Source organism: Erythrolamprus reginae, chromosome 2, assembly GCF_031021105.1.
Source record: "Erythrolamprus reginae isolate rEryReg1 chromosome 2, rEryReg1.hap1, whole genome shotgun sequence".
NCBI lineage: Eukaryota > Metazoa > Chordata > Lepidosauria > Squamata > Dipsadidae > Erythrolamprus > Erythrolamprus reginae.
Window position 1 is genome coordinate 203843688 of NC_091951.1, and position 19375 is coordinate 203863062.

Consider the following 19375-nt stretch of genomic DNA (forward strand, 5'->3'; position numbering starts at 1 on the left):
TTTCCACTGGATGGGCTGACATCTTTAGATCGGGAGAGAATGAGGAACTCAGGTCCTCTACTGGATGTTTGGGCTTGTGTCTGACAGCCCAGTAAGTGGGAGCCCAGAGGACCAAAACAAAGAGACCAAGGAAAAAGAACCTCATCATGGCTCGACTCTTCTCAATGGAAGCCTGCTATTTTCCAGGTCGGGATCTCTCAACTCCCCGTATCACCCTGTACAGTGAGAGGTTTTATATTCTTCTTCCCCTCAACTTTGATGAGGGGGAGGAAAGAAGAAGCCAAACAAAGGGAGCAAACACTCTAGCAGTCCTGAGGGCGCTCGGCGATTTACCACCAGTTGGGAATCCAACCTGCCTAATACAGGGGACTTTTTCTATGAGTCTTTGGCCAGGCTCCGAGGTCCCACACATTCATGAATGGCTGCTTCTGTGAGTGCACACAGCCAGCTACTGTCCAGAAATCCATGAACTGTTTCTGTCAACAAGGAGACATGATATTCCCAGAGCTAAGTCAGCCTGGGCCAAGGTTGTGACTACTGACGTCAGTATCTGTCTCACTAAGCACCAGTGATGATTATTGGTCAAGGCTCCTGCAGGAGGTGGGGCATTCATGCTCTGCTTGGTGTTGGCCATTGAATATCTAGTGGAGGTTCTTTTGAAGGAATCTCCCATACTGACGTAACATATAAAAGTGGATCCATTTGTATCTCCTGAAGCAAGGAGACACCAAACCATGATTATGCTTGGCATCTGGTATCCAAATGAGAAAAAAAGGGTGTGGACCACATGGAGTTATTTTAGACTTGTTTTCCTAGAAATGTGTAAGCCACCATTGAGTTTGATTACCTAATTTAGACAGGGGAGATTAGGACACATGTCATCTTAACAGAACCAGTAGAAATACAGGCAATCTACCTCTGCTTCTGTAGCAAAGATTGTGGATGAGAAAAATTCTGAGAAACATTCCATTTCTTAACTTTCTTCTTTGGCTTAACCAATAGACTGCATGGCTTTTAATTATTTACCAGACCAAGAAACTTCCTATCGTAAAAAAGATGGATGACTTTCAATCTGTGTAATCGTTGATCTATCATTCAGTTTTAGTTGGTGAAATCTTCTCAAATAAACTCCTAATTTTCTGTCCAATATTTTCCCATTTACATGGCTGTCTGGAAGGATAAAAGGCAAAAAGAAGGCAAACTGACATGATTAGGAAAGCAATGACGTCTCCTGGGAGGAACCAAGGTTGGGGTCCCCTGTGTAGCACAACTGACAATTCCTTTGAAGCACACCAAGTTTCCACCATTCCTTATTCCTGTTGTTTTAGTATTTCAGAGAACATTAGGTCAATATTACTTACATTCCTTGGAGGAATAGTATAATAACATCTCTTGCATTAGGACGTCCAACTGAAGCAGCTCCAACCCACCAAGTGCTTAGGTTGTCCTTGTCTGTTTTGGCGTTAAAATATGATTTCCCCCTATTCCAACATAGTCCAAGAGCACCCTTGACATACACCCTTGATTGGCTCAGGAATTCTAGGAATTGAAGCCAGCATGGCTGCCTCAGGAATTCTAAGAATTAAAGTCCATAAATCATAAAGAGGCCATCGTTGCCTATAATAGCTAAATATTAAAATGGTTGTCTTTGCAAGAAATATTTGCTTTGTTTGCTCTCATCCTAACCATGACTTCCTCATACTTTCCTTAATAAAAAACGCAAAAGTTGAATTGGCACAATTGGATTTGCGTAACCTTGGGCTACCATGATTTTTCCATGAAACTGGGAACCAATCCATTTATACCTGCAACCCTTTTACTCCTTGAGGTGAGATGGATGGCAAATCAATCAAACAAACAAACAAACTAACAAGAAAACAAATAATATCTGCATCCCCAAGTGGTATTTTTTTTCCAGCTCAAACTAGAAACGATGGATTGTTATCTTTGTCGTACAGGGAAAGCCCTGTTTCCGACAGCTTAAGCATACTTGCAAGAGACAAAAAGTCACGTGTTGCTGCTTTTTGAATTTATTCATGGCATAAGTCAAATATAACTAGGGCACTTTCCCTCACAAGTCTCATGCTGCTCATCCCAGAGGAGGAAGTGTCTTTCAGTCCTTCTCATTCTGCAGAATCTACGGAAAGAGGGAAAGGGACTGCCTTTGAGGGATTAAATTAATAATAATGCCTTTTCTTCTTGCCATCTGTCATTCCAACCATTTTACTCCTACAGAACTTCCTCCTCATATATGAACTGGATGGGGAAAATGGAATAGGAAAGTCCTAAATAGAATAGGATAGAATTTTATTGGCTAAGTGTGATTGGACACACAAGGAATTTGTCTTGGTGCATATGTTCTCAGCGTACATAAAAGAAAAAGATACATTTGTCAAGAATCATGTGGTACCTTAATGATTGTCATAGGGGTCAAATAAGCAATGAAGAAACAATCAATATTAATAAAAATCTTAGGATACAAGCAACAAGTTAGTGTCATACAGTCCTAAGTGGGAGGAAAAGGGTGATAGGAATGATGAAAAAAACCTAGTAGAAATAGAACTGCAGATTTAATAGAAAGTCTGTCAGTGTTGAGAGAATTATTTGTTTAGTAGAGTGATGGCGTTCGGGGAAAAAACTGTTCTTGTGTCTAGTTGTCTTGGTGTGCAGTGCTCTGTAGCGACGTTTTGAGGGTAGGAATCGTCTTCAGCACAAGGGCTGCATATGGTCCTATAGTGTTACATCTTCCAAAGGTTGTCATCACAGCGGCCAGGATAGTATATGCGCAAAATTGGAAAGGGGAAAATATTCCCAAAGAGGAAGAGGTTATTAAGAAAATATTAGATTGCAATGGATATGATGACAAGACGGTTAAAAGACCAAGAGGAATCAGAATTTTATGCAATTTGGAATAAAGTGTATATATGGATAGATAAGAAGAAGAAGTAAAAGTAAAACTTATGTGAGAAACGTAGAAGTATGGTTATGACTTAAATTTTGCGTTCTACTTAGTTTATATATGAAGGGTTTTTTTATACAAGGTTAAACAAAATTTCTTCTTTTCATTTAAAGTAATAAGTTGATTTAAAGTATTAATAAGGTATTCTTTTTTCTGTATGGAAATTTGACTTCTAGAATAACTGGGGAAATTGCAACCCCAATTTTATGTTAAATGTATGTTTGTCAGTTTTGTCTTTTTTATGAAAAATTAATAAAGTTTATTATTATAAAAAAACAAAGATTGTCATCAGTTTGCAACAGAAGGGGAAAACTATTAATTTATGGAAGTAGTCATGTATTAGGTTTAATTTATATCCAAATGGATTATTGGTTGCTATTGATTGAACCTGTGGACTGCCATCCTCAGGAATTTATTCTAACCCAAACGAGGCCCTTAGCCCAAATAAATATTACATTTCTGACTTTGCGTGAAGGACTCAGCAATATGATATTCAACTGTTCCCATGTTATGGGTCCTAATAGGATTAGTTTGGTTTTGGTTTAATGTGTTATGCGGACTTAACCATTACCGTTTGTAAACTGTAGCTTTGTATGTTGTGGAAACCCAGCCAGCTATGATTGATTCAGACACCATAATTATATTCTCCAAGGCTCGGCACAATATGTCATTCCAAGCTAAATACAAAGTTTGACATTAGGCCTACTTCCTTTGCCTTGCAGAACAAATATCAACTGCTCCATGAATTTTTATGGGGAATATAAGGAAAAGATTTGTACACATACACATGCACCCTAGTTAGATCTTAACTGGATGGTAGCGATCATTATTTTTAAGGCAGTGTTTCTCAACTTTGGCCACCTAAAGATGCGTCGACTATAAAGTTCTGGGAATTGGAATCTTAAAGTTGCTGAGACTGGGAAACACTGCTTTAAGAAATCCTTTACATTTCTCTTCCCCCTAGGCTTATAGAATTTATACATGGTATGCTTGTATGTATGAGTGGTTTTTTAAATTGGAGTTTTTTAGATTGTTTTTAATATTAGATTTGTTTACATTGTCTTTTTATATTGTTGTTAGCCACCCTGAGTGTTCGGAGAGGGGCGGCATACAAATCTAATTAATAATAATAATAATAATAATAATAATAATAATAATAAGTGTTTCTTAAACTTTTTGCTCTCAGGATCCCTTCATAGTTTAAAAAATTGTGGAGAAAGAACTTTGCATGAGTTACATGTATTACATTTAAAAATTGTAAAATGTTTAATGAATTATGAAAAGATAACAATATAAACCCTTTTGATATTAACACAAACACATGTTTTCATTAAAAAAGCCTAAAATTTGTAAGAAATAAAAATAATAATGAGAAGCAGGACATTGCTTTAATTTTTTTGCAAACAGCTTCAATGTCTGGCAAATAATTCCGATTTTGTGGACCCATGAGAGGTTCTTGGGGGACCTCCACAAATCCCCAGACCGCACTTTAAGAAACTCTGCCTTTCATCTTATCCATTTACTGACTTTTAAACATTTCCAGTCTTGGCTTCCAATTCTTCTGGTGACTCCAAAACCCAAAGCTCAGAATCAGCTGGCTGAGGGTGACTGCTTTTTCCCCTCCCCCTATTTCCTAATTGCTGGCGTATATGTACTGTATGTGTGTAGAACAAAGTTTGAGCCTGGGAGGGAAGAGAACAAATCTTTGGAGGAGGTGATCACACGGCTGCCAAAGGTTTGCAACGCACTGCTTAAAAGACCTCTTACTCATCCTCAGCCACAGAAGTTGGACTCTATGCCAGAATTAAGATGGGCCTGGTGCTGGGAAGGTACAAATCACTGAAGATTAGTAGGCACAGCACATTAAAACCATGATGTTGCAAAAAGAAAGAACTATAATATACACATGACAAAACAATCTTCCAACCCTACCCCCACAATTATATGGAGAACAGGAGGGGGGGGGGCAGGCTTATGGTACATGTGTGTGCTCTTTAGTCCAGCATTCAAAAGGCACAGTAGTGAAAATTTAGGATTAGTTCAATGTGTATGCTATTGTTCCACAGAATGCAAGAAGACCGTGCAATGCATTATTGGACAGGGAATTTATGGGAACTGGGCTTTTTCATTTCAGAAAGAGAGAGTGTGTGCAAGCTTGCATTGGCTGCCGATCAGTTTCCGGTCACAATTCAAAGTGTTGGTCATGCCCTTTAAAGCCCTACATGGCATTGGACCAGATTACCTCCGAAACTGCCTGCTACCGCACGAATCCCAGCAACCGATAAGGTCCCAGAGTGGGCCTTCTCCGGGTCCCGTTGACTAAACAATGTCATTTGGCAGGCCCCAGGGGAAGAGCCTTCTCTGTGGCGGCCCCGGCCCTCTGGAACCAACTCCCCCCGGAGATTAGAATTGCCCCCACCCTCCCTGTCTTTCATAAACTACTCAAGACTCATTTATACCCCTAGGCCATTACATGTTATGCATGGTGTGGTTTTATAATAAGGGTTTTTAGTTGTTTTATTATTGGATTGTCATATGCTGTTTTTATCATTGTTGTTAGCCACCCCGAGTCTATGGAGAGGGGCGGCATACAAATCCAATAAATTATTAATTATTAAGTTCCCTGCAGTTGAGTTTCAAATATTGCACTGACTGAGCCATAATACAATCTGAGTTAGAAATTCAGGGGTACAGTTTAGCTTGGTGAGTGAGTTTAGCCAATGGTTGTTTATTTAAAAAAATATTTAAAATGTAGTGTGACATGAACTGAGGCTATACCTGCTGATCTTAGAAAGTTGCTAAAATCCTCTTCGGTCAGGGAAGATTTTTGGTACCTCCAGGGATCCTTGTTCACCTAGAAAAAAGTCAGTTTATGTTGAGATTAGTAAACGTATCTATTACATTCTGCAAAGTAGCATAAACTGTGGTATTAGCTTAATCTGTATAAATTATCTAGTCATAAAAACTACCTACTCTTGGAAATAATTTGTCTTGCCTAACAGCAAAAAAAATATATCTCTTTTTAAAGTTTATATTTGAACTACGTAGCTCAGTTTTATGTATCTTTATTTTGAAATGAGTTTTGGCAAGTTCCATTTGACAAGGCTGCAGGTCTATAAAAAGCAACATTTTTTTTAAAAAAAAACAAACTTTTATTCTGAGCCAAACTCATGATTTCAGTAATGTTCAACTTCTTTGACTGAGCTGACATATTTGCCAAACCATAATATCGCTTGCTTGCTTACTTATGATTTAGTATATTCTGTGAATCCACTTGTGTGGTTCAGCAAAAATAACTTGCCACGGCACAGTTATTGTGTTCTTAGTGATCTTAATAATCTAGGTTAAATTAATAGAAATAACAGAATTCTTTATCGGTCAAGTGTGATTAGACACACAAGGAATTTCTTTGGTGTATATACTCACAAACTACTAAACAGGATTACAAATTACCAGAGTTGGAAGGGATCTTGTAGATCACTTAGTCCAGTGTTTCCCAACCTTGGCAACTCGAAGATATCTGGACTTCAATTTCCAGAATTCCCCAGCCAGCAAATGCTGGCTGGGGAATTCTGGGAATTGAAGTCCGGATAGCTTCAAGTTGCCAAGGTTGGGAAACACTGACTTAGTCCAACCCCCCCAATCAAGCAGACCCTACATAATTTTTGACAGGGGACAGTCCAGTCTCTTCTTGAAAGCTTCCAGTGATGAACCTCCCACAACTTCTGAAGGCAAGTTAGTTGATTGCTCTCATGGTCAGAAAATTTCTCATTTCCAGGTTGAATCTCTCCTTGTTAAGTTTCCATCCATTATCCCTTGTCTGGCCTTCGGGTGCCTTGGAAAATAGCTTGACCCCTTCCTCTCTGTGGCAGCCCCTCAAATATTGGAAGCCTACTACCATATCTCCTGTGGTCCACAGGTGGGTTCCTAACGGTTCTAACTGGTTCTTTAGAACCGTTATTAGTTCAGCAATGATGTTGTGGGGCTGGTTCCATCTGTGTCTCCGTGGGTGCTGCCATCTTGGATTTTGTTTCTGCACATGCACATGTTGTGGTTAGCTCTGGCCCTGCTCCTGCCCCAAGGACTGTGGATGTGGGGGAGACATCCACATGCTGCAGGCCTGTTTTGCCACCCCCCCGGTGGAATCTGCTGATGAAGGCTCCTCTGACCAAGAAGACATGAGTGACAGGGAGGAGGAGAGTGTGGCAGACAGCTCAGAAGGAGATCAATTATCTAGCTCTTCCTTGGATTCAGAACAAGAGTTAATGATACAGCCACGCATGCGGAGAGTGATGCATAGGCAACAACAACTGAGAGATTATTATCAAAGAAAATGAGGCCACCTGTGGTTGGGTGGGGCTGTGGTAATTAGTGAGGCTGCTATAAATAGCAGCCTGTGGGTTTGGCCATTGTGGAGGATTATCTGATCATTGTGTTTCGTGACTGCTTTACTGACTTTGACCTTTTGTGTGCTGATTTTTCCCCACTTTGAAACTAAACCAGAGCAAAGTGTGTTTCACTTTGTGAAAGAAGGACTGTGAATTGCCTCAGAGCTGCAAGCTAAGTATCACAGGACTGATAAGGGACTTGTACAAATTACCAGTTTGTTTGGAGACCAGTGCTCTTTGCTATACCAAAAGAGGGCTTGGTTTAAGTGAATTTTCATTATAAAGAACATTGTTTTGCATTTTCAAACATGTGTGTGTCTGAAATTTGTACCTGTGAATTTTTGGGAGGATTCTACCAGAGAGCCCAACAGAACAGCACAGAAGCTATTTTTTAATTGCTGCAGGTGCATGTGATGTGGGCGCATACACGGCACAATCCTGAGTGAACTGGCAACAAAAGGATCCAGAACTCACGTCTGCCCTGACCCTTCTCTTCACTAGACTAGCCATGCCCAGGAGTATTATTAGGAACCTGCCCATTCATAACTGTTCTTAACTGTGAATTTATTTCGCTGCATACCTAACTGGAAGTAAAATGGCTAACTTGTTCACTTTATGACTTTATGATCAAATGCATGTAACAATAAAATGGATGTAACAATAAAATTTATTCATCTGTACTGCAATCTGATGCCTTCTAGAAAACCTGGATTACAGCTGCCAATGGCCATGTGGGCTGTGAAAAATGTGAATCTAGATGGTGCAAGTTTGGATAGAAACCAGATTTCAACCCAAGTTATTTTATGGATTTAGACCACTTTGTGGCTAAATTGGCCGTACTGTATTTTGTAAAACCATTGCTTATGAGTTAGCATGTAAACCATCTACCATGGACAATGCACCATTCCTAAGAGGTCTATAAGGGGGCATGTGTAAGCGCACTAGCGTGCCTACCGTGCCTGTCCTATTGTCCCTATTTATTTGTACTAATTTCATGTGCTTATGTCCATGTTTATACTTATACCTGTTATCTCGTACATGTTTGACAAACTCAACCAATAAATAAAAATAAATAAATGTTGTGCGCACCCAGTCTGTTTCTATTCTGCATCTATTCAAATGTTCATCTGTAAATGCCTTTCCTTCAGCTTATTTATTTATTTTATTTTATTTATTTATTTTGCCCAATACACAATGAGGGTTTTAGTGGATGATTCGACACAAAAATATGTAACCCTTCCCTGGTGCAGAGCTGAAGGGATTGGATACTGTAGCCTAGAGGATAATTCTCTGCCTTACAAGGCAAAGGTTGCAGGTTCAAGTCCCAGTGGGTATGGCTAGCTGATGAGGCCAAAATAAGGCCGAAATAGATCTATCCTTGACTCCCTTAATTTTCAAATTCAGCAAAAAAAAAAAACATGTGACATATATATATACACACACACACACACACACACACATACATACACATAGTAAAATACATGATGAACGTTATAGAGGAGATACTCATAGTAAAATATAACTAAGAAAGAATAGAAAAGAAGATATAGTAATAGAATATATCAATGAAAGAATAGAAGAAGATAGAATATAAGCTTCTTACATTGTACTGGAAACATAAAAATACACAAGGACATTTGCATTTATTCCTGCATGCAACTTTCCCTAACATATAATACTTTTCAATATATGGTTGGAATAGAGAATGAGTTCACAAAATACAGAGAAAGATTCCAATTTCAATTGACAGCCATGTTTTGTTTTGCATAATAAGCATAAATTAGACCAGCTCTCATATTAGGGCAGGCCAAATCAACAACCCTGAGCTCTGTAGCCTGGGGGAGAAGCCTTTGTAAGTTTCCCCCTAGGTTTTACTGAAGGACGGTCCTGCCTGCTGAACCCTTGGCTCTTGCCAACAGCAACCAGTCTTTGGAGGAATATTTGTTTCAAAGACAGTAACACAGTTCTGAAGTACGATGGGAAGGTGAATGAATAATGAGCTAAACTTTATTATCATTCTTTGTTCCAGAAGACCTTAGAGCCAATTCCCACCCCTTTCCTGTTTTTCATTCAACCTGACCCTGTGCCTCTGATAGAAACCATCTTTCCCATAGCTCTGGCAGCTGGTTCCCATTACAACGCCTCTTGAAAGAGCTGTTTTAAAATGCCTCACTGTAATTTTTGTCCAAATAAATTCATGGCATTAGGCATTGCCCCAGGGCTCAGATTAGGACATTCTGGACTCTCAGCTTTATTTGGGGAGGGGAGGGGGGTTTCCCAAAGGTTTTGTTGTGAGATAAGACATCAGGAGACAAATTCAATCTCTTTGCATCAAAGGCAAAACAGAAGCTAGTATTCTGGGTTTTGGGTGAGTCAGATAAATTGTAAACAAAGGCAGCAAATATGGGTGTCAGTCCTTTGGGACTGGATGAATCCCCCCCCCCCCCCAGTACAAATTCATTGAATTTAGCGAGGTTTATTGAAATGGAAGAACAGTCATTCAAGAGTTCCAACTCCACTTGAACTAACTTTCAACTTGGAACCAGCATATCTCCATGTAAAAGCCTGTCTATTAACTGATTAAAGATTGGGATGGTGAGAGCTGCACAACAGAACTCTTCTGCTTTAACCAAGTGCCCCCCATACTCTGAACCCCTTGAAGTCTACAGAGATGAATCGTCAATATCATGTAGAAAAGTAGCCAAAATGACAGTGTTGTATTGGCACTTTAACCCCAAAAGATAAATAGAATATTAAGGTGAAAGCTGTTTATCTTTTTCTCATAGCAGTGCACTGAAATTCACCAATAACACAGGAAGATTAGGTAGGTAAGAGCCCTACCTTGAGCAGGGGATTGGGCCAGAACAGGGGTCTCCAACCCTGGCAACTTTATTCCTGGAGGACTTTAGCTCCCAGAATTCCTCCAGGCTTAAAGTTGCTAAGGTTGGAGACCCCTGGACCAGAAGACCTCTGAAATCCCCACCAAACCTATAATTCTATCTTCTATGCAGCTTGTAATTAATCTGTTGGTTAATCTTATCAATCTGAGAACCAACCCTTACATTGGCCCAAGGATAAATAGAGAACTATACAAAGCTATATGGATGCCCTAGGAATCTGTATCCTAGATTCTCTTAAGACAGAGAGCATCTCAAGCAACATTCTTCCTCTTGTTATCTTCAGATGCACTAGACCAGCAGTAGTGCAATACTTGTCAACTGCATCAAGTTAGGCAAGATTAACTGAAATCTTATGGACATAAATAGAAAACATTTCATAAACCTATTGTGGGCCTATAGAAAGATTCAAACACTCTCTAAGCAGTTTATATAATCAGCATATTGCCCCCAACAATCTGGGTCCTCATTTTACCCACCTCAGAAGGATGGAAGGCTGAGTCTTTGAGCCAGTGATGAGATTTGAACTGCTGAACTACAGCTAGCAGTTAGCTGAAGTAGCCTGCAGTGCTGCACTCTAACCATTGCGTCATCCCAACTGTTTTTGAACACTGCTATGTTCTCTCCTCTGCTCTTTGCTGACTTTACATACCAACCATATAAATCCAACCAACCAACCAACAATTGTCCTGCTGGCTGCTCAATTCATGTTTCATCTGAGAATGTGCCAGTTCTGAGATTAATCCTCACCATTCTCTTTCCCACTTTGTAAAGACAGAGAATAAAAAAGATTGCAAGCTGTTTGCCTCCTCTCCTTCCTCTGAGATCACCTGTTTACGCTAAATATAGCACCCTTGAATAGACTCTAAAGATGGGGAAAGAATATTGCACTGTAGAATAAGAAGAGTATGGTTATGATTGTGTAGTATTGACAGTTTCTTAAGGATAGCTATAGCTATAGTTTTAATCATTAGATTTGTACTGCATTGTTTATTGTTGTTGTGAGCCGCCCCAAGTCCTCGGAGAGGAGCAGCAGACAAGTCTAATAAATTATTAAATTATTAATTATTAAATTATTATTAATAAATTATTAAATTATTATTATTATTGGACAGAACCATCCAGTAAAGAAGATGCTTTGGGAAATATTCAATGTATATCTGAATGATGCTGCAAATATGGTTGTTCTTAAGGATATCAGACATTTTAGAACAATGCAACATAGAAAGAAATGGCACTGGCTACCGGCTGCTACATAGCACTGGAACTATTTTTATGAATACATTTTTGTAAAAGGGACATTGTGGTGTCATGGTCAAATAAGGTCCAGAAAGTTTCTTATGTAATTGTTTTTGGAAAGCCAAAATATTTACTCCTTGACCTGCTTTTGAGCAGAGAGAACAACTGGCTTGTTTGCTTCAATGCACCCCCCCCCAAGCCCCCCCCAAACTCCCCCCCCCCCCAGCAATAGCTCATCCAGGCAAGTAATTGGAGAATTCAAGAATCTAGAAAGACAAACCCCTGACTCCTGAAGTATGGCTTCCAGCAGCTCCTGGCAGTGTAGCCAATGGGGTTAATCAACAACCAATGAAGCCACAAATTCCCGAACATTCCTATAAAAATTCTTCATTGTTAAATTTGACTGCTGCTGCTCCAATTTGATGGTTTCACAATTTTCTTGACAACTAAACAAATATTTGCCATTTCATTTACTTACGTACCCTACCACATTCTTATTTCTTGCTAGCTCCCAATTATAATTACCGTAATCCCTCGCCACTTCACGGTTCATCTTTCGCGGATTCACTACTTCACGGGTTTTCAAGGGGGCTTAAATCCATTAAATCCATTGAAAATTCATAAAATTCTTCTACAGTCCTACTGTACTCTATTAAAGAAACTGGTAGGATATCACAGGTAGTTCCAGCTGAGAAACATTATAGAATGACTGTTTAATGCAAAGGGTGGGTTTTAAAAGTCCAAATACTCGTTAAATACATAAAAAAATATCTTTCCTCTACTTCACGGAAATTAGTTTTTCACGGGTGGTCTTGGAACGCATCCCCCATGAAAAATGAGGGATCACTGTATCTAGATTTCTGGCTATCACTGATCTCCTATTTATTCTCATGACTGAGCAATTTGTTAGTGTGTGACTCTGGGTCTGTTTGATGAAACGTATTGTTCAGTGGTGGGTTTCACTTACATTTGCTACTAGTTCGGGATCGGGAACATCCGTGGTGTGATGTTTCTGAGCATGTGCAGAACCTTCCGCATATGTGCAGAACATCTGTGATGACATCCAGGTGGGCGGGCAGAGAGCCTCCCATCGCCGCTTCAGGTTTGCCCAATCTGGGGCAAGCAGGTAGCAACCCACCACTGGCATTGTTCTAGGTTGGTTCAAGATTCTGTTTCTAAATGAATCCACTTTGGTCTTTCTGGCCAATGATTCTAACAAATAGATCTATAGAAGAAGATTGTGATCCTTTTGACTCTCATGGATTATCCAGCATCTTATGGATAGTAGTCACCTTGGTATCCTTCTGGACCATCAGACTAGACTGAAAATGGGAAGCGTTGCTTTACAGTGGCTTTATTAGTATGCATTAGTGAGATTCATATGGCACCGCTGAGCATTGTTAAGGAATTCCAGAGGCTGCCTGTGACCCACTTGCAAAACACTTTGGGGATAGAATCTCATGCATCCTCTTTTTAGGATATATGTGCCTAGAATATATATGACTGTATTTCTTCAAAGGGTTTCAAGCATTGTTGTTTACAATTATAGCCAAGGTACATATTCTACCACTTGTGTGCTCAATTCTTAGTCTTCTGAGTCAGAGACCATCAGCTGATGGCAAATGTATGTTCCACTTTAGAGATGTAAATACTTATAAATTGACCAATTACAGTTTGGTTTTGACTGTACTTCTTGTAGGAAAATCTTTGTGAAATATGCACCATTCATTACATACATTTGTTACATTTTACTGGGCACCAAGATGACATTGCTATTCTTTAATTATAAGTCTACATTTTACTTCTAGCTCCTAATTTAATTGGAGTATTCTATTTGGGAAAAAGTCAGAATAGAATAGAGTAGAATAGAATTCTTTATTGGCCAAGTGTGATAGGACACACAAAGAATTTGTCTCCAGTGCATAAGCTCTTAGTGTACATACAAGCAACAAGTGATAAATTATTATCACAATCATAAAATACAATAATCATAAATTATAAGATACAACACTCAGTGATAGTAATAGGATACTAATTAAACAATCAACGTAATTCATAATAGGATACTAATAAAGGCAACAACATAAATAATAAGATACAGTGATACCTTGTCTTACAAACTTAATTGGTTCTGGGACGAGGTTCTTAAGGTGAAAGGTTTGTAAGACAAAACAATGTTTCCCATAGGAAACAATGGAAAAGCGATTAATGCGTGCAAATCCAAAATTCACCTCTTTTGTGAAGTGCACGTTTTTGCGCTGCTGGGTTTCCCCTGAGGCTCCCCTGCATGGGAAACCCCACCTCCGGACTTCTGTGTTTTTGCGATGCTGCGATTTCACTGAGGCTCCCCTCACTGGGAAACCCCACCTCTGGACTTCCGTTGCCAGCGAAGCGCCCGCTTTTGCAATGCTGGGATTCCCCTGCAGCATCGCAAAAACACAGAAGTCCGGAGGCGGGGCATCCCAGCGGCAGCGGTGGGTTTGTAAGGTGAAAATAGTTTGTAAGAAGAGGCAAAAAAATCTTAAACCCCGGGTTTGTGTCTCGAAAAGTTTGTATGACGAGGCGTTTGTAAGACGAGGTATCACTGTACAAACAGCAAAATTATGGTCATAAGAAGCTAAGGAAATAGGTAAGAGAAATGTTGAGCAGGATAATAATAATAATACAGCCCTACTAGGTGGTTTGACATCCCAGGTCATAAGACAGTGTTGTTGGATTTGTTCTTTAGCAGAATGATGGTGTAGTAGGAAAAACTGTCCTTGTGTCTAGTTGATGTGACATGCAATGCCCTCTATCCGTGATGGTGAATCTATGGCATGCAGGCACCCGAGCCATCAACCAGATCAGTTCCACTGAGCATGTGTGAGTGCCTCCCACCAGCCAGCTGATTTTTGGGTCAGATAGGCTCATGATTTAGTCTCACTTTATGCGGCCCATGCCTTCCCAGATCTCTTGAAATTCCAGCCCAGTTCTGTTTTGGGAAAGAGGCTTTCCCCCTCTCCTACCACTGTTTTGGGATGTGAGGCCAAAACAGGGAGGGGGTTGGCACGCGGGCATGCGCTGTGTGTTCAAGGGTGGACTCCTCTTCCCATGGTACAGGTGTGCTGCGCACACATCACCATATTTTCCCATGTTTTCTGCGCATGAAATCTCACACATGCTTCCATGCAGGGGCAGGAAGCAAAAAAAGGAAAACAATTCAGGAAAGAAGATGGTGTGCCTGACGGCTTGGCAAAGACGATACCGGAACCGTCACACACAAATTAAGCAATCCTCAGGCCGCTACCGGAATAGCAGAGTGGACCGTACCAGTAGGAACCCAACACTGGGTGGGTCACGCACGTATGTGCAAGTGGCAGGACATGCGGGAGGGGCATTGCATTATGTGTGGGGGCATTCGTGCACACTTTCAGCACTCCATAGAAAAAAGGTTCACCATCACTGCCCTATAACATCATCTTGAGAGAAGAAGTTGAAATAGTTTGTGTCCAGGCTGTGTGGGGTCTGTAGATATTTTCACAGCCTTCTTCTTGACTCGTGCAGTACACAGGTACAGGTAATGGAAGTCAGGCTGCTTGCAATTATTTTTTCTGCAGTCCTAACTATCCATTGAAATGTCTGTCTTGTTTTGTTGCTCTGCCAAACCAGACAGTTATAGAGGTGCAAACGACAGATTCAATCATTCTTTTGTAGAACTGTATCGGCAGCTTCTTGAACAGTCTGAGTTTTCTCAGTTGGCACATGAAGAACATTCTTTGTTGTGCTTTGTTTATGAGGTTTTTGATGTTAGGCATCCATTTTAAGTGCTGAGATATTATAGAATCTAGAAACTTGAAAGTCTCTACTCTTGATACTGTGTTGTCTAGTATTGTACGAAGTGGTAGAAGAACCGTTGTACCTACCTGAACGGTCTTCTCAGTGCACTGGAAGGAGAGTCCAATATGGGTTATTCTCAATCCTATTGGTCGAGACTGAGTTTAAAATTAACATAATATTAGGCACCGCCCCTTGCCTGCCCCCAGTGAGCTCAGTTTTAAAAACGAAAGGTAATATAATCCAACACAATTTTATTGAACCAAATATCTATATATATATATAACAATAAGCAAACAACCGAGCCCAGCCTCCCTGAAACAATCCAATGCTGGGTGGGTTTGGACTCTCCTTCCAGTGCACTGAGAAGACCGTTCAGGTAGGTACAACAGTTCTTCTCCATTGCATCTGGAAGGAGAGTCCAATATGGGATATACCCAAGTTCCAATTAAATGGGAGGGAGATTGTTAAGTCAGGGCAGCTGGAGAGGAACACACCCTCTGTAATACCCTTCTCCCAAAAGATGCCTCAGCTGAAGCATAGGCATCCAGTCTGTAATGTCTAGTGAATGTAGAAGGAGTCTTCCACGTCGCAGCCCGACATATGTCCTCGATCGAGGCTTGAGTTCTCCAAGCTGCTGACGTGGCCGCACTGCGAGTAGAATGCGTCGTGACCCCTTGAGGTGGATTCTGAGCTCTAGCCTTATACGCCTCCCCTATGCAGTCCCGGATCCATCGGCTGATTGAACTGGGAGAGATGCCCAGACCCTTTTTTAGTTCTGCAAATGAAACAAACAATGACTCGGACCTTCTAAAGGCCTCGGTCCTTCTAATGTAGATTTTAACCGCTCGCCTAACATCTAGTTTGTGCCACCTAAGTTCTGTAGGATGGCTCCCGTGCGAGCAAAAGTCCGGCAAAATTAGTTCTTGCGTCCTGTGGAATATCGAGTTGACCTTAGGAAGAAATGTCGGGTCTAAACGTAGAACTACCCTGTCCGGATGAAATATACAAAGGTCTGGTCTGATGGATAATGCAGACAAATCCGATACACGTCTGGCTGAAGTGATAGCCACTAAAAAGGCCGTCTTGATGGAAAGTAATTTGAGCTGAACGGATCTCAGAGGCTCAAAGGGAGGCCCAGTCAGGGCCTTCAACACCAGAGATAAGTCCCACGATGGAAACCTATGAAGAGGTGGGGGATGACTGTTAGAAGCTCCTTTAAGAAAATCCCGTATCCAAGGGTGAATTGCCAAAGAGCGGAATTCCGGTAGCCGAATAACGGTTGCCAATGCAGCCACCTGTCTCCTAAGGGGGGTTTGGAGACAGTCCCTTTTCAAGGCCTGACTGCAAGAATTCTAGGACCGTCAGTATTTGGGCTCTTTCTGGTTGCATGTCTTTCCCGGTGCAGAACTTACAGAAGGCCGACGACGTGGCCTGGTAAATCCGGGATGTGGATGGCCGGCGGGCGGCCTGCATTGTGGCAATGATACTGTCCGGTAAACAATGCTCCCTCAGTTTGTTCCTCTCAAATGCCAAACGGCTAATTGGAGCCATTGGGGGTCCGGGTGAAAGACTGACCCCTGACTGAGGGAGATTATTCTGTCCGGGATCCTCCAAGGTGGGGAGATCAACAGCGCTACTAAGTCCGAGAACCACGGGCGGCGTGGCCAATGTGGTGCCACAAGTAACACCTCCGCTTCCTCCAGTAGAATCTTGTCTATCACTCTCTGGATCAAATTTGTCGGAGGGAAAGCGTACAACAGACCATGAGGCCAGCTCGACCTTAGGGCGTCGACCTTCTCTGCCATGTGAGAATGGAAACGAGAATAGAACCTGGGGAGCTGCGTATTGCTGTGAGTGGCGAACAAGTCCAACAGCGGTGTCCCGAATCGTAGTGTGATCTTGTGGAATAACTGCGGATCCAGCCTCCACTCTGTGGGGTCCAAGGTGGTTCGACTGAGCCAATCGGCCTGGACGTTGTTGACGCCAGCTATGTGCTCTGCAGATAGAGAAGCCAGATTGTACTCGGCCCAGTTGAAAAGGGTCATGGTCTCCCTCATGAGGCGAGGTGATCTCGTGCCTCCCTGATGATTGAGGTAAGCTTTTGTTGCCACATTGTCCGTTAGGACTAACACATGTTTCCCTTGTACCAAGGCCACAAAATGTTGGAGCGCCAAAAACACAGCCCTGAGCTCTAGGAGGTTGATGTTGACAGGGTAGAGGTCCTCCTTGGTCCAGAGCCCCTGAGCCACATGGGAACCGATGTGTGCGCCCCAACCCGACAAACTTGCGTCCGTAGTCATGACTACCTGATCGGGAGTCTGGAAGGAACAGCCCTGGAATAGTGCTGGTGAAGTCCACCAGGCCAAGGAGGCTTTGACCTTCTGTGGTAGCCTGATTAGCCGGTTTGACTGGCTGAGTTTCGCCTTCTGGGCCGGCAGCAGAAATCCTTGTAATGGACGAATGTGATGCCTGGCCCATGGCACAATCCCTATACAGGAAACCATGGTTCCTAGCACCCTAGACAAAAGGGCTAGGGATACCTTTGGTTGCCTCTGGATGGAAGCTATCAAAGCCAAGATATTGTCCAGTCTGTCTGGTGAGAGCGACACGATGCTCGACTTGGTGTCTATCACCGATCCCAGATGTAAAAGTCTTGTAGAAGGGATCAATTGGCTCTTGGGAACGTTGATGGTAAAGCTGTGTTCTTCCAAAAACGTCATCGTAAGGTGGAGGTCTCGGTGCGCCCCTGCCTGGGACTTGGACAACACGATGATATCGTCCAAGTATGCCATCAGGCGGACGGATCGTGCCCGGAGATGTGCTGTGAGCACATCCAGCAATTTTGTGAAGGTACGAGGGGCCGATGATAGGCCGAATGGCATGGCCCCGGTATTGATAATGCGTCCCTTCCACACAAAATCGTAGATACTTGCGATGTGGTGGAAATATCGGCACGTGTAAATAAGCTTCCTTCAGGTCTAAGGAAGTGAGAAAGTCCTGAGGTCGCACTGCCGCTAGAATGGTGTGCAGGGTGTGCATCCTGAATCTCCGGTAAAGAATGAATTGATTTAATTGTTTCAGATTCAGAATTAAACGACAGCCCCCGGATGCTTTGGGGACTATGAACACCATAGAGTAAAATCCCATGCCCTCTGTGTGTTTTGGCACAGGCTCTATGGCTTGAATCTGTAGGAGGTGACCCACTTCTTGAAGTAGTTCCTTCCATTTGGAGGGGTTCTTTGGTGTTGGACAGTGTAGGAATCGGTTGGGCGGGGGCTGAATGAATTCCAACCGCAGTCCCTGTGTTACTGTCGATAGAGCCCATTTGTCTGAGGAGGTGGCAAGCCAGGAGGCGCTGAAAAGGTGTAATTTCCCTCCTATTGGCTGTGTCAAAGCAAAGTCATTTGGGTAGTTTAAACCCACGCTGGTTGGAACCTCGAAATGGGCGTCTGTTTGACTGATAGCCTCTGGTCCTGTCTTGAAAGGAGGTACGGTCATTCCTGTAGGCATTTTGGTTGAAATTGCCCTGGGGGAAGGACCTAAATTGCTGGTTTGACCGTGAGGTGTCCCAACGAAAGGACTGACGTCGGTTGTACGGAGTCTGACGACGATCTTGACCCCTCTTGGACCTTGGAAGTATCTTCCGTTTGTCCTTGTCCTCTATGAGGACTTTTTCTAATATGTCTCCAAAAAGTTGAGACCCTTGAAAGGGCGATGATGCCAGGCGCCATTTAGATTTGGTGTCAGCTTGCCAACTGCGCAGCCATAGCAGTCGGCGTGATGCGAGGGTAGCGGACATCCCTCTCCCCGCGAACTTGGCAGCATGTAAGGTGGCATCGGCGGAAAATTCTGCCGCAGCCAACAACTTACTAAGGTCCTGGCGCATCCGTCCTTCCTCTGGCCCCAAGCGAGACATCATGTCCTCGATCCAGACGATGGAGGCTCTATTAAAAAACGATGCAGCTGCTGCTGCGCGGAACCCCCATCCGGCCATCATGTGGGTCTTCCTGAGGAGCACCTCAGCCTTCTTGTCCTCTGGCTTCAAGTTGTCACCCATCTCAGCAGGAACCAGAGCA

The 19375-nt window shown here is 42.3% G+C and overlaps 1 protein-coding gene across 1 annotated transcript in view; it reads right to left on the bottom strand.

The window, feature by feature from the left end:
- Nucleotides 1-19375, bottom strand: part of LOC139161785 (extracellular matrix protein 2-like) — a 76436-nt gene that overhangs the window by 38473 nt on the left and 18588 nt on the right. Inside the window, exon 2 of the mRNA XM_070741375.1 lies at nt 5738-5813. The gene's annotated coding sequence lies outside the window, so the exon portion shown is untranslated. The remainder of the gene's footprint in view (nt 1-5737; nt 5814-19375) is intronic.